The following is a 16,619-nucleotide window of genomic DNA, read 5'->3' on the forward strand; positions in this document are numbered from 1 at the left end:
TGCCAAACCTAGCATTTCTAATACAATATTGAATAGTAATGGTGATAGTGGGCAACCTTGTTTCACTCCTGATCTTATTGGAGATGGTTGCAGTTTATCTCCATTACATATGATGCTTAGTGATGGTTTTAAATAGATGACTGATTATTTTAAGAAAAAGTCCATTTATTCCTATACTCTCAAGTGTTTTTAATAGGAATTCATGTTGGATTTTATCAAATGCTTTTTCTGCATCTATTGAGATGATCATATGGCTTTTATTAATTTGGTTATTAATATGGTTAATTATACTAATAGTTTTCCTAATATTTAACCAGCCCTGTATTCCTGGTATAAATCCTACTTGATCATGGTGTATTATCCTGGGGATGATTTTCTGTATTCTTTTTGCTAATATCTTATTTAAGAGTTTAGCATCAATATTCATTAAGGAGCTTGGTCTATAATTTTTTTTTCTCTGTTTTCAACCTACCTGGTTTAGTTATCAGTACCATGTCTGTGTCATAAAAGGAATTTGGTAGGACTCCTTCATTCCCTATTTTTTCAAATAGTTTATATAGCATTGGGTCTAATTGTTCTCTCAATGTTTGGTAGAATTCACATTTACACCATATTTTTCAACAATAGTTATTATTTGTTAACAGCAACAATAATAATAGCTGCAATTTTTATAGCATTTAAAAATATATAAAAAGCTTTACAAACATGATCTCATATGATCCTCACAACAATTCTGGCAGGAAAATGCTATTATTATTCTCATTTTGCAGATGAGGAAATTGAAGCAGATAGAATTTAAATGACATCCCAAGGGTCATATAGGTAAATACCTAAAGTCAGATTTGAACTCTGATTTTAATACTATGTGCATCTTTCTGTCTGTTTGACTGTTTGACTAGAATCACAGTAAAGTCAGTATCCAAAGAATCAAAATTGTGGGTAGTCCAAAAAAAAGTAACAGTTATATGTATAGTGAGCATAAATAGGCACCAGCATATAAGAGTATAGAATCATAGATTCAGAGCTGGCAAAGATCTTAGAGGCCATTGATTACAATCCCTCCATTTTATAAGATAAAAAACTGAAATTGAGAGGGAGTAAGTGATTTGCTTAGGATCACGTGGCAAATGTCTGAATTAGGATTTGAATTTAGCTTTCCTAAATCCAAGCCTAACTCTCAATCCACTGCACTTATTTATGTTCAAGAAGTAAATTTTTAAAATTTAATTTTTTAAAATTTAAAAATTTTAATTTTTTTAAAGTCTAGGAAAGGTTCAGAATAGAAGGAAGGTTGAGCAGTTCTCTGGAAGAAAGCCTCTCCTTATTATGATGGGCAGATTCTTTTTGGAAGACTTAGGGGGATGGTATGATTTGAACTATTGGAAGAAATACTCGCATCAGGGAAACTGAAGATCAGTTGAAGTCCTGAAGCAGTTTAAAAATAGGAATTATTCTTGCAACCCAATAAGCTCTGATGGTAACAGTTCATCACATATGTACAATAAATAATTTGTTATTTTTGCAATTTATGAAATATTGTGACATTAACATTTATTTTGCATTCTTCTAAACAGTTTCAGAATGTTATTATAGATGCATAATATTTTCTCTGAAAAAATCCACCTATAAGAGAAAAAAAAGTCTTTTAATTACCAGTACTAGATTTCTATATTTGGAGGAATTCAAACTGAATAGAACTGTCTTTATCTGTCATGACAAATATTCTCATAAACCACAAAATGTGCCATTATCTAAATATTTGACAATTTCTCAAAAGTACATGCTGTTTCTGCTTATCACAAAACTACTTATTAAATATTATATTTATAAAAAAGTAGTAGACTTGCCAAGTTCTATAAAGCCAAATGTTCTTTTGGGGATTAAAATATCCCTTAATTGTGCATGAAGACAAAAATTCAAAAATTTATTAGATTTTAATTACATTTAAAGATTCATTTTTTTCTATTAATATTTGGCTTCACTACTCCATTTAGTTCAACTTTAATTTTAATATATATTTCTTCATTTTGATAGAAATCAACCAAGAAATTCCTTCTTTTTCTCCATCTCCATGATAATGTTAAAAGACAAGCCATTGTTTATTATCATTATTATTTGGCTGGCTTAAAGTGCCATTACATATCTAATCTTTTTTTAAGGAATTGTTTCAATAGTTGAAAACCAGAGGAAGAATAACAGAACTATAAAACTTGGATTTAACGTCTATTTAACCTTGATAATTTTCTACAAATTTTAATACCAGAAATAGCAGATTTTGAGGTTATATTTGCAGACAAAACTGAAGTTATTTTAATCACAAAACAATTAAATCATACTATGATGTGAGTTTGATTGATCAGTCATATTTTTTTTCATTTCAGTATGTCAACCCTTCAGATTTCTAAAAGCTCAAAGTATTTTCCAGTTAGATCTTCAGTTAACAAGATTTTGGAGAGCACTTAAGCTTACAAAACTGAAGAATCAAACTTCAAAATCGATTTATTGAACTGATTTTTGTTAAAAGGGGATTATGGTTTAAGACTGCAGACATCCAAAATGAAACAATGTTTTCAAACTTGGTTTTGTGGAATTTTTGTCCTTATATTTACATCATTCCCCCCACCCCAAGTACATTTATAAAGTAGAGAAATGTATATCTAATGTCACATACATGTATTATATTTCATGATGATGTCATTATGGATTGAGTAGATCATATCTTAGCATATAATAAAAAGCATAATCTAAGTTAGAACACTTAAAGAAATCATATATGCAGAAATAAAGGTCTTTGCCTTTTAGAAACAATATCTATATGTCCCCAAAATGGAAAATCCAAAGATCAAATTTGGTATATAGAGTTATCTTAATATATATTTTTCTCTTTAATCTGTATTGGATCTAGTTCATTGGTAAAAACAGCCCCAATAAGCAAAAAAAAAAATCAATTTGATAGTTTTTGTATTTTTCATTCAGTTTTTATTTTGAAGTCTTATCATGTTAAATGGACCATGTCAACAGAAAGCAGCTCTTGTAGGTCCTACCAAGATGAAAATATTTTTAGTCCAGCTATTCATGAAGTATGTGTCTCTGCCACCCAAAGACAGGAAGGCACTGCAATCTATGTTAGTGGAAGGATACTTACATTGATGAAATAATGAATCATAGCAGCAAAGAATCTGGAGTTAGAGACTTCCTCTGAAAGTTCAACCTGCAGCTGAATTGCAGAGATGAAATGACTTTTTTGAGGTGATTGAGGTAGTAAGTAGGTAAGCTAAAGTTCATACTCAGTTGCAAAAACTAGTGCATTTTATTATGGCTAGTTGGCATAGTGGATGGAGTGCTAAGCCTGGAATCAAGAAGTTGAGTTTAAATTCTGTCTCTAGAAACTAGATGGGGGACCCTGGGCCAAGTTTGCCTCAATTTCTTCAATTGTAAAATGAGAATGTTAATAATAGCACCAACCTCTCAAGATTGTTGTGAGTATCAAATGATATAATGGTTTTATTACAAATAAAGTGTTTATTACAGTGCCTACCAGATATTAGGCACTTAACAAATGTTTATTTCTTTCCTTCTTGTATATAGATATAATTTTGGATTAATTTTTTATCCAATAACACAAATGATCATTAAGCTCATACTATGTGCTCTTGTTATACTGCATACAGTAGTTTAGATAAGTGCCTATGTCATCATACCATTTATTATCAAAATTAGTCCAATTTAGAACATTTTTGGAGCTATTGTCTAAAGTTGAAATCTCAAATTAATATCTTTTCCATTCCACTCCAAATGGAGTCTTATGGGTCCCATTCATTTTCTAGGGAATGCTTAAGATAACCTCAAATGAAGTAGCATTTAGAAATTACTTCAATATTGCAATGAACCTATGATTTCACTGATGTGGGCACTCCCTCCAACAATGCAGATTCCAACCCATTTACATCTTCTCATTCTGCCTGACTCTTGTTCATGTCTTCCCATCAGTCTTCCACAGGTGGATCCAATATGCTGGAGGGCCATCTTCTAGATTTCCTGACATTACATGTATACTTTGTATACTTATGTGGCCCCAGGTTGGCCATTTGTTATCCCTCAAAGTTCTTACAATACTGGCTCACTTCTTTTAGTCATATATTTTATGATGATTCTTTTTATGCTATTTTGTGCTAGATTTCATTATTCATAATTTCCTCATCTTATTTGTGCCCATCATGCATCTTCTCCATTGCCTTTTGAGTGGCCCACAATTTAATTATTCAGTGCTTTTATTAGGTCATGATTCATATGAATTTGGTAATTGTTGGGTTCATACGATCAATGTTGACTGTCAAGATAGATTCTTTGGTTGGGATGCAGAAGTTCACCTAAATAATTGAACAAATTTGTACATGAAAATTCCAAACATGTATATCTCACATTCTTAACATGGTACAATTTTGAGGAATTCACATCTGTGACAAGGTCAGAGTTTTCTTAGGTGATGATTCAATGTAACAGTTTATTATCTAATACTCTTATTTATTAATATTACTTAATATGGGTTATTATTTCATAGAGAAGATATGAAGCATCAAGGAAAATATTACTAATCTATGATTTTTTTGGATGTAGAAAATTACTGGTATGGGAACTTCCTCCACTGATATAGACTGGAAATTTATTTGCAACATAGCCATCAAGATTTGCCAGGGGGGCATTGAAAAATTAATTGAATTGTTCATGGGAGGGGTTGTAATTGAAGTACAAAAAATATAGAATTAGGAAAGGTAAGAGGGACCATATTAAACCAGAAAAAGTAATAAGAAATAATAAGATCTTGTAGGCATTCATATTAGAACATTATATGGCTTTTTCCCTAGGTTCACTCATATTCTCTGAAGGTAGCAAATTCTTTTTCAATATTTTTATTTATTAAGTGACCATATTGACATTCATTACCTGACCATGTTACAGAAACATTTTGAGGAGAACATGTAATAAATAGATCCTTACAACAAGTACTCTAGATAAAAATAATAGTGCCTTCATGGTTCAATATTAAGCATACTGACCTGATGTTAGGACACCTGGCTTCTAATTTAGGTTTTGCCACAATATTTGTGACCTACAAGTTCTTTCTAGTCCTCAGTTTCCTTGTCTGGATAATCTGTAAAAAGGTCTTTTAAGCCCCTTCAGCTTCAACATACAATTCTAAATCCAAGGTTGAAAAATTTAACATACTTGGAAATGTAGCCACTTTTAAATTTCTTCAAAACTATATATTTATACTGGAAATTTTTCTTATTCCTGCAATTACCAGGAAATGACAAGTTGGGCTTTCAGAAGTTCTAAGGAAATATCTTGCTATTTTAGTGGGCCTATTGCCAACCATGATTAGGCATTCAGTAAATACTTGTTGAATTGAATTGTTTTTGCCTCAGAGCACATAATATGGGAAAATATATTTATTTTTTCCACTTAGGAAAATTCCTAGAAAGTACTCCTTGAAAATCAAACAAAAACATAATGCTCACTAGGAATAAACAACAAAAAAGTGGACCTGGGGGCCACAGTGTTTGACTTAGAGGCTTGTCCTCCATCTCTTATAACCAAACCTCTAGACTAATGGGAAGCAGCTGTGACAATTTCACAAAATGGCCCAGACTGGGGAAAAGCCAAGAGGAGTCTGATGTATGGAGAATAGAAAGGTTCATTCAGCTTTTTAAAAGATTTCCCAAAATGGAGTGCTATGTTATTTTATAACCAAGCCTTAGTCATATTAAGTTTAAATGCCACAGAAAAACTTAATGACCATGTGGCTGGCTTTTGGGTGGAATAGTGAGAATTCCTCAACATACCTAGGATTCCTTTAGTAACAACAACAACAAAAAATTGCTACCATCTATAGTGCACAGTGTCTACATTTCCAAATGCAAAATTAAAAAAGAAACAATGATGCAGTGACCAAGGCCTCTTTTAAAATGATTTACTCCCCCATACTTATAGAGGAACCTAAGTAAATTAGGATAAATTTCTTTAATCCTAAAGAATATAGATTCCATTGAAAATAATGAAAGCCATTTGCTTTCATGGACTTTTTGTATAGTTAACCATCAGACATTTGCAATTGGTTTTCTAATTACTTTTTATAAGTAATGTTTTTATGAGTCTTGAATCTGATGAAACATAGTTATCAGTAGAGTAGAGAGAGGATTCTATCTTAGTCCTGGTCATGCTCTTTCCTCTCCGCATCCTAAAATGAGCAGGTTGGGAACTTAAGATCTATATGACATATATTAATTTATAGAAAATCATAGATTTCTTTTTTGAGGTGTTAAATAATTATCACTAGGGTTGTAGTGGGGGATGATGATGGTAGTGGTGTAAAGTCTATCTTTTCCAATAACAAGATAAGCTAGAGTATCTTAAGCAATGATTTATACCCATATGTTCTAAGACTACAAATTGAATTTTTAAAAGCTATTTATAGGCTAACTGAAGAGTTTTTCTCCATTGGATATATGTACATATATATATATGTGTATATATATATATATATACGCACACACATATATATAGTATGTATGTATTATGTGTTTGTAGAATATAATATTAAAAAATATCAAACTTCATTTTTTTATGGTTGAGGCTCTTAAAGGTCCGCAAAAGTTAGTCTACCAGAGACTAAGCAAAGCTTTTAAATAGTGCAAACTTACCTAATACACTACATGTAGTCAGTCCTAGAATATGCTTATCAGCTGCTCTATTTGGCTACTCCCTGCTCCTACGCCCTCCCCCCCACATCAACTTTCCATTTTTTGCTCTCACTCTGGGAACAATAATTAAAGCAATGCTACTGTTGTTATTGAAAAAATGGCTTCCTCTCAATCTCCAAGACCAAAATTCTTTTTCCTTATTATGTATTTTCTCCCCAATTAAAAGGTAAAATTCTTGAGAAGAGGATCTATCTCATTTCTCTATTTGAATCCCCAGAATCTAGCCCTGTCTGGCTCATGGTAGATGCTATATAAATGCTTTCTAATTAATTAATTATTTCAGTGCCTGTAACTCATTCACTGCCAACAGGTTGTCCACTCGTAAAAGCACTCAGAAGGATGTTCAACAGAAATGTTGGTCTACAGGAAATATTAACTCTGATAGCAAATAAATTATTGAGTTTTTTCAGTGGTATCTGACTTTTTGGGACCCATTTTGGGGTTTTCTTGGTAGAGACACAGTAGTGGTTAACATTTTCTTTTCCATATCACTTTATAGATGAGGAATTGAGGCAAACAGGATTTAGTGACTTGCTCAGGATCACCCAGGGATTAAGTATCTTGGCTAGATTTGATTTCATGAATCTGAATTTTCCTGATTCCAAGCCCAGAACTTCAGCCACTATGCCACCTAGCTGCCCCAGCAAATAAATACAAGAATCAAAAAAATGTAAGAAAAATTTATGGCGCTAGCCTGTCATGTAATCAATAGCTCGATAAACATTAATTGGGGATTTAATATATATAAATTATTTTGTTAGGAGTGTGGGAAGTACAAAAGTTAACTAAATAAGATTCAATATATATAGTATTTGTAAAATGCTGACTATTCCAGGTACTGTACTAAGTGTTGGAAATATCAAGACACAAATAAAACAATGTATACCTTCAAGCAGCTTACATTGTATGGAGTAAGGGAGTGACAAAACGTTTATAGCTAGGTAAATATAAATATATCTAACATCATTTTACATACTATAATGTGTCAAAAAGTAATGGTGGTGATTTGTTATAACTTTAGGGGTGGTTTGCTATAATTTAAAAAATCAAAAATAAGTTCAAAGATGATTCTTGTCCTAAAGAAGCTTATACTAGGAAGACAGAACAATGTAATTAAAACAATAAGACAATATATTGTATCATAAATGATTCTCCACTCAAACCCTATTCCAGTGCTTTATCATGACATGAAATTGATTTTGAATTCTCAAAAGCTCGAAGCAGAGAGTAAACTGTAAAATATCCTACCAAACTAGAAAAAGTTTTAAGTAAAATCTGTATTTCTGTTGTCTGAGGATGAGCCTAGGTAAGGGCTTACTAATAGGAAACTCATCAAGCAGAAAGGATTCTAGGCTTTTTGGTCATAATTACCATCAAAGACCCATGGGTTGCAGACTTAATTTTGTCTTTATGTCCTCATTTCCTGGCACATAACAGCATCTTAATATTAATTGATTGATTGGCAGATGGAACAATGAAGCCATGGTTCCTCAGAAATATTTAAGTACAATAATTGTCAAATGTGAAGTATAGAGCAATAAATACTATAAAATTTCAGAGGAATATTTACCTCCTATTTATTTTTTTACTTTCTGAAACTTACTGTCTTGCTTCCTTTTCCTTTGCCCTACTGCTCCTTCTCTTTTCTAGACCCTAGAGTAGTCCCATCTAAGTCATGGTGAGAAAGAGAGGGACGGAAGGGGACTTTGTTCTACAGCTTACTAACTATGGAGTCTATAGCTCAGCTGATGAACTAGCTCTTCAAAAAAACAGGGAGCAGGATAGGGAGAGTGTCTCAGCCAATGGCACTGTAGTGAGAAAGGAAAAGTAGTTGTAGAAAGAATCAATGTCTTGGGTCAGTTCTTCCACTGACTATATATTGATTATCTAAAAATCCATGTGAATAGAAAAACATTCATGGGATTTTTGCCAACCTTCAGGGGGAACAGCTGAGAGTCCATGTCTAAATATGTGAACTTTTTCAATGAAATTCCTGACTAAGGAAGGATTATCTGAATCTGATAGGACCTGAGGATATGCTGCTTTATTTTTTCGTGTGTGCATAGATATAATGCCTCAGTGTGGAAATTCCCTCCCTAGAAAAAGACTTGTATTTGGTATTTTACAAAATGATTTCACATATTTTATGTCATTCTTGCTTATTCTAGCCTCCTATAGTAGGCAAGACAGCCATTATATACCCTGCTTTATCGATGAGAAAACTGAGCTGTCACACACTTCATACTATCCCTCTAACTGAGGAAATAAACATTAAGAGAACTAAAAAATTCTTATAATCCCCTATTGAGGCAGTGAGATGCCACCATGGCTATAGTTAGACTTGGAGTCAGGAAGCCATAAATTTGAAACCCATTTTAGAAGATACTAACTGTGTGACTCTGGACAAGTCACTAAATCTTTAACTTTTGATTCTTTATCTATAAAATGGGATTAATAATAGTTACTATCCCTCAGGACTGTCCTGAACCCTAAATAAGGTAAAATATTTAAAGAGCTCTCCAAATCTTAAAGTACTATGTAAATGCCAGCCATCATCACGAGTAAGAAATAGGGCTGGAAAAAAGCACTTGACTGAGCTGTAAAAACCTTGTCTTAGAGTCTAACAGAGAATATGGTTGTGGAGGCATGATTAATGCAGATAATTTTAACTTGAACGAGTAGCACAACCAGCTTCAAAGAAAACATGTGTTCCCTTGGTGAACACCATTAGTACTGACTGAATCTTAAAAGAAACATTAGTTGTTTTTGGATGAGGGTCCCAAATGTATTCAAAACCTGGTCTGGCTGGAATTCTTGCATCATTTCCAGAGGTGCCTGCTGTGGTGGGAATACAGAAAAACTACCTTTTCGGGAAGCCTCAAAAATAGTTTTCAGAAAGTATTAGACCTACTAAAATGCTGTTTTGTCCACAAGACTTACATTGGTCACAGTACCCCTCTCTAACTCTCTCCACACCTCCTTCTTCCCACCTCATCAGGCTACTAGAATATAGGCATCTGTCTGCAGCAAATATTGCCATTTCCTATGGAAACCAAACTAAAATAAAGAAAAGTCAAAGGAGAGGAATAATATGTCAAATTTCCTTTAGGCCAACAACCCTATTTTCTATGAGCCCAGCCTGACAATGCAGGCCAGTACTTGAGTTCTTGGCTGTTTTAGTTGTTTTAACACCACTGGAAACTAAGAATTGAAATGTGTAAGTGAAAGGAAATTGAATTCTTAATCCTCTTTCACCTTAATTTCAAACTGGCTTGGATTCAAAATTAAAATTTAAGCCAATTTCTCCATTTGCCATTGGCCAGTACTTAGAGAAAGATTCAAAATTAGAGCTGGCTTCAGTCATTATAAATTTGGGCTGCCCAGTCTCTCTTGGGCCTTCATTGATGCTCAGCTGTATTCTTCAGCTCTTTTAAAATTTTTCTCTTTTATCTCCGACAACTTTTCTTTCCAGATCTGTTTCTCTTTCCTCCAGCCCATTCAGTCCCATTTCCTTTCTGGCTACATACTTAATTGATCTAGGGTTCTGCTTTGCTGAGAAGATCAAGATTACCAATTGTATGTTTCCTTACCTTTATTCTTCCATACATCAGAATTTCTCAGCAGCTGGATGGAGCACTGGGCTTTCCATCAAAAAGAGATGAGTACCAAATCTGCCCTAGATCTTTACTACCTGTCTGACCCTGAGCAACTCACTTTAACAACATCTAGATTTTTGATTCTCTCTTCTTACCTATCTTAGGGGTGAGATAGAGCTCTGCTCTACACTAGAGCTAATCTTTTCAGCCATGTGTTTTATCTTGAGCCCTCTAACCTCCTCATCAATCTTTCTTTCCCTATCTCATGCATTTGCAGTCTCTTCACTTCCATTTTTTATCCTTCCCATCTGACTACAAACATTATCAGGTCTTCTTAATCCTAAATAAACAAACAAATCCTTTATTTTATTGGAGATGCTATACAATCTTTCTCCTCCCTTTCATTGACAGACTCCTTGGGAAAAAAAAAGTTGTCATGACTCAGAATCTTAATTTTATCAAAGGGAAGTTAGAGATCATATAATTTTTTTATATATGGAACAGCTTATTTGTTTTTTTTAATTAAAGCTTTTTATTTATAAAACATATTCATGGGTAATCTTTCAACATTGACCCTTGCAGAACCTTCTGTTCCAAATTTTCCCTCCTCCCTATCGACTCCCCTAGATGGCAGGTAGTCCAATACATGTTAAATATGTTAAAATATATATTAAAACCAATATATGTATACATATTTATACAGTTATCTTTCTGCACAAGAAAAATTGGATCAACAATGATGGACAGAAGCAGCTACACCCAGAGAAGGAACACTGAGAAATGAGTAAACTGTTTGCATTTTTGTTTTTCTTCCCATGCTATTTTTACCTTCTGAATCCAACTCTCTCTGTGCAACAAGAGAACTGTTCGATTCTTCACACATATATTGTGTCTAGGATATACTATAATAACATATTTAACATGTATAAGACTGCTTGCCATCTAGGGGAGGGGGTGGAGGTAGGGAAGGGAAAAGTTGGAACAGAAGTGAGTGCAAGGGATAATGTTTAAAAAATTACCCAGGCATATGTTCTGTCAATAAAAAGTTATAATTTTTTTTAAAAAAAGGAATTCACTCTCATCTAGGCTGACAACATCAAATGAAAAAAAAAAAAAAGAAAAATTGGATCAAGAAGGAAAAAAACTTAAGAAAGAAAACAAAATGCAAGCAAACAACAACAGAAAGAGTGAAAATGCTATGTTGTGGTCTACACTCAGTTCCCACAGTCCTCTCTCTGGGTGTAGATGGCTCTCTTCATCACTGAACAATTGGAATTAGTTTGAATCCAGTGTTTCTTATTTGATTTTTTGTTTTTTGCTGAGGCAATTGGGGTTAAGTGACTTGCCCAGAGTCACGCTAGGAAGTGTTAAGTGTGTGAGGTCAGATTTGAACTCTGGTCCTCCTAACTTCAGGGTTGGTGCTCTATCCACTGCGCCACCTATGTGTTCCCTCATTTGATTTTTAAAGTCTTTTTTGAGTACTTCTATAAATTCTTTCTGGGTAAGGAGCCTTTTAACATTACTTTTTGGGGTACTTTATTTTCATTTTTATTTTTATTTCCTTCTCTGAAGATAACCTGGTCTGCCCTGTTTCCATAAGCTTCAAAGTTTGGGTTTTTCTTTGCCAGCTCATTTTTATTTTTCTTTTAAATGCGATGTATTAGTGTATGCAACTCTAATTGTGGGGTGGGGGAATAATGTCTCTAGCTTTGCTTTTGCTTTCCCCTCTGACCTGGAACCCCAAACCAAGAGCTCCATCCTCCTGCAAGTATCCATATCCCACAGCATCTCTGTTCCACTGTTTCTGCACTCACCAGATGCTGGTTCCTTCTCACCCAGGGCTGTGTCTGTACAGCACAGCAAATGGCACAGCACACCTTGGGATTGGCATTCTTAATTATTTGAGGTTCGCTTAGTCTTCCTGGACTCAGAATTCCAGACTCCACACGCTGTCTAGGAAGTGAAAGTTTCTGTGGTTCTTCCTGAGACTCCAATACAACCCAGTTCACTCCAGGGGTTCCTACTTCATGTTTCTATGGAGCAAACCCAGAGGTGTTTGCACTTCAGATCTTCTCAGATTATACCAAGAGGACCACTGTTCTGCCCAAGTCTTCTTGGTTTTTCATCCATTTATGTTCCCCCTGAGGTGCAAATTTGTTCTGTTTGTGGGGGAAATCTGGATAGCTTGAAATTTAGCAACCTACTCCACCATTTTCCCAGAATGCTCTCCATGTTGTTTTATGTGCTTAAACTGTTTTTAAAGTCACATCAAGAACACTGAGTTTGTTTTCATATGAATATCTTCTCCTCTGTGTTGCACTCCAAACTTCTTACTCACAGTTAAAGCTCTACCTGCTTCCATATAGTCACTTTACTCTCTAAGCACACTCACTCTTTAGTTTTCCCAATATTCACTATGAGTACACACTAACATTCCATTCAAACTTCATTCCCTGCATTCCATATACCCCAGTTCTCAACACTCTCTATCAAAAACACCAAGGGTCTATTTCCAAACACATTTACTCCATAGAATACCAGAATCAGAAGAGCATCTTGACTGCTTTCTTACAGAATAGAAGGTAATTACTAATTATATATACTTGCCCAAACTTTTCCCTTTCACAGATGTCTGTTTTCCAAGTTGTACATTTCCAGTGTGTAATAATAGCAACTTATATAAAGAAGAAAAATGCACAGCCATTAGTTTTTTATATATCTTTCTCTTGTTTTTTTTTAACTATGACCTAATATGACCTAAAATCAAAAAAACAACAAATATTTATTAAGAAATTGTACTAGAGAACTATAGGTTGAAACAAACTAGAAAGACCCAGTTCTATCTGAAAGTAGGAGTGATAGAATCAAAAAAAAGGGAGAAAGTCCTAAATATCAAACAAAACTTGTCAACAACTAGTACAAATGTGGCAGGGAGAAAAGAGGAAAATTTTACAAAGAATATATTGAAGATAAATACATATTTAATTGTAACTGAATTTGAATGTGATAAAGTCATTAATAAAATAGAAGATAGCATTAAAAAACAGATTCCAATAATATATTGTTTGTAAGAGTCACAGTTAAACAAAGAATAAAAATGAGGAAATGAAGTAGAATTGATTGTGCTTCAGATACACTAAAAAAAGCAATAGTAGCAATCATTTCAGACAAGAAAACAGTAGAAACAAACTTAAAAGAAATCGAGAAACTACATTATAATTAAAGACACAATAAATAATGAAATAATATTCATATTTAATATATGTATAGTAGGCACATACATACATCACAGTGATTTTTAACTTTTCTCTCCTTGATCTGTTTTATAGGTAAATTTTATTCTTATTATAATTTTCCTTTTTGTCCTCCAGTTTTTGGATTTTGTTTAATCTTATTTTCTTGTGGAATTATTAGCTTCTTTTTGGTCCATTGTAACTTTTTGATTAGGCAAGATTTTGTACTTCTTGTGCCAAGCTGAAAAAAATTCTTGCTTCATATCTTCCATGAATTCTAGTTGCATTTATGGCTGAGTTGTGTTTTTCTTTAAGGATTTGATTGTAGATTTTTTTTAAACCATTCTCATTTTTTTTTTTTTTTGAGTTTGTGTCTCAAGCTCCTTTGTCCCCATAAAAGCTCTTTCTGATGGGATTCTTCTTGTTGTTTTTCACTCTTACAATCTATATCTTGACTTTGGACTTTAAGTCAAAACTAAGCTCTGCATGTTTCTGAAGGAAATGCCTGGGCTCATCCTGCTCCTGCTTCCTTGGGGGCATTGTGTGTTACATTATTCTAGGATATAAAGGACAGCTTAGACTAGGTATCTGTAAGTTGCCAATACTCCCAAAATGTTCTGATCCAGGATGAAATCTGATCTCTATCTCCTCTTTTTCTGAATTCTGTACATCCTTGATTTGGGTTTGAGCAAGGGACAGGTATGCCCCCTTTTTAGAGTTTCGGTAGACTGTTGTTAAACTCAGCTTAACATTAGTTGAAAAGCTCTACTGGGTTCAGAATGACAATTATAGGTGTTCATCTGGTATTGGATTCTTGTCCTGGTTACTATTTCAGACGGGCTCAGATTGGCTCAGAGGTTAGGACCTGAGATTTCTGTTCTTGTGGTCAAAACTGCATAACTACTTTTGGCTTCTGAATTCGTCCATTGCTAGGTATGCAGGCTGGGGCCCACTAATCCTAAACCTACAGTTTGATCTTTAGGTTCAGGTTCCTTTCTCAGTGCACTTTGAATTTATGATCTAGAACTGAGTATTATATGACAGAACTAGTTAGTTAAAATTAAGCCCTTTTATTGTCCTGGTTCAAGTATTCTCTCTACATTGCAATGTTCCATATAGGTGTGCCTGATTGGACCATGATCCCTATGTCCACAGACCTCTCTATTTGTCTCCCTTTACTGACCTGGAGTAGAAAAATTACTCACTGTGATTTTGCTTCTTGGGTTTCCCAATCACATTTCAACCTGGTATGTTATCTAGATCTGTTTGGAGGAGTGTTTCTTTTTTGGCTTAGAGAAGGGAGGGGGCAGTTCTGTACTTCTTGCTGCTTCTCTGCCATCCTGATTCTATCTCCATGGAGCTATCTTTGGTATCTTTCACTCAAGTCACTAATTTGTTATTTGAGGAAGTGGAAATGGCTTCAGAAAATAATGTTTAGTGAAAGCCGCTGCAAAGGAATTTTTTTAAAAATTAATTTTATTATTACATATTATTTTATATATTTTACTAAATATGTTATTTTATTTTAAAACCTACAAATTAAAAAAGGAAATTACCACAGAAGAAAGCCATACCAGAAGCAGTATCCACATTTATGAAATCTTAGATTCAGTGCAGTATACTATTCTGAAAAATGTATGTAGTCCATACTCATATGGAATTCTTACTAAGAATGAATTTAAAAAGTGCTTACTATATGCAAAGGACTGTTCTCAGGGTCTTCACATTCTAATGGAAAAAACAAACAAAAAAATTTCAGCTGTAAATCCAATGGAAAAATTCCATGGTTCTGAGGATGCAGCACCAAAACATTAATCTTATTTCAATATAATACAATCATATCGATATTTGACATTGAACTATTTGACAATGTAAAGGACTTTGGTGGTACAGTTTTTTCTGGGTTTTGAATCCCTGTGGCTAAAGAATTTGAAAAAGCACTCACCTGTTCATGTTATCTATAAAGAGACACTTTCCAGAATTATGATTGTAAGCTATGAGGGCTGCACTAGAAGCAAATCTGGTGGTAGCTAGTGGTCTGGGGTAGGGTGAGAGGATGTTGCTACATATAGGATTATTAGACTTATGTGCCTGTTTTGTCACTTTCTTCAGGATTTGTTAGTTGTGTTTCTCCACAGAGATTTTTCCTCTCAAAAATGGCAGGAAACTGGGACAATTATTTGAAGGACAACACTATTTGTAAAGCTTATGACCTCTAGATCCTGGGCTATGTGACTTCTGGATCCTTGGGGACACAGGGTCCCTGGTAATGGTAGAAGTTTCCCTCACATGCTCCTCCTCTCTCTCTACTTTGGAATTCTTTGCTCCTTCACTTAGGCTTATTTATCCACTTCACTGGTGGCTTACTATTGCAAAGTGTGGATCCTTTTGTCTAAGGATCTTTTTTTCTTTTTCACTAATCTTTGCTCTCAAGAAATTATTCTTTCTTTTCACTTACTGCAGGATTGGAAATCTACACTACTTCTCCTTTGACTCAATGTATTTGCCACTTGGACAATTCTTTCCTCCCTGAAAGTTAATGTAAAGTTACAGTGGATGCCACATATTGGTTATATACTAAATATTTTGAAATTAAAAAAAATTAATATCTAAAAATACAGATGCATCAAAGACTTTTTCTCCTTGACTTCTCCTATTCCCATTCTTCACTTTTGGTTTATGGTAAAGAGATGAAACAAAGCCCTATGTTGACAGTGTACCACTTAATTGATTCAATCACCATTTTCTCAAACAGCCAATCAATATGCTGGCAGCTAACTTTATCAGTTCTGTCCCATTAATTCATAACAAAAGACATAAAGCAGTTCACCCAGCTTAGCCTGTCTCTGTGTTTCTCTCCCATGATTCTTAGTAATTATCAATAGCGCAAGCATAAGAAAAATTATTCTTTTCTTTCCAAGGGAAGATTATTTCTCTCCTCTCTCTCTCTGTACCCTAGTGTACTCTGACAAATACACTAATAACACCAATGACACCAATCACAGGTGACACTTTATATAGCATTTTGC

General features: G+C 34.0%; 1 long non-coding RNA gene across 1 annotated transcript; it reads right to left on the reverse strand.

The window, feature by feature from the left end:
- Positions 1-1,542: 1,542 nt before the first annotated feature.
- LOC116419826 lies at positions 1,543-15,318 on the reverse strand. The gene is made up of 3 exons (XR_004230135.1): positions 15,284-15,318; positions 3,146-3,217; positions 1,543-1,623 (listed from the first exon to the last, which is right to left on the reverse strand). It is a non-coding gene; the product is annotated as an uncharacterized LOC116419826 (long non-coding RNA).
- Between the last annotated feature and the right edge of the window lie 1,301 nt (positions 15,319-16,619).

This window comes from Sarcophilus harrisii, chromosome 6 (assembly GCF_902635505.1).
Source record: "Sarcophilus harrisii chromosome 6, mSarHar1.11, whole genome shotgun sequence".
NCBI lineage: Eukaryota > Metazoa > Chordata > Mammalia > Dasyuromorphia > Dasyuridae > Sarcophilus > Sarcophilus harrisii.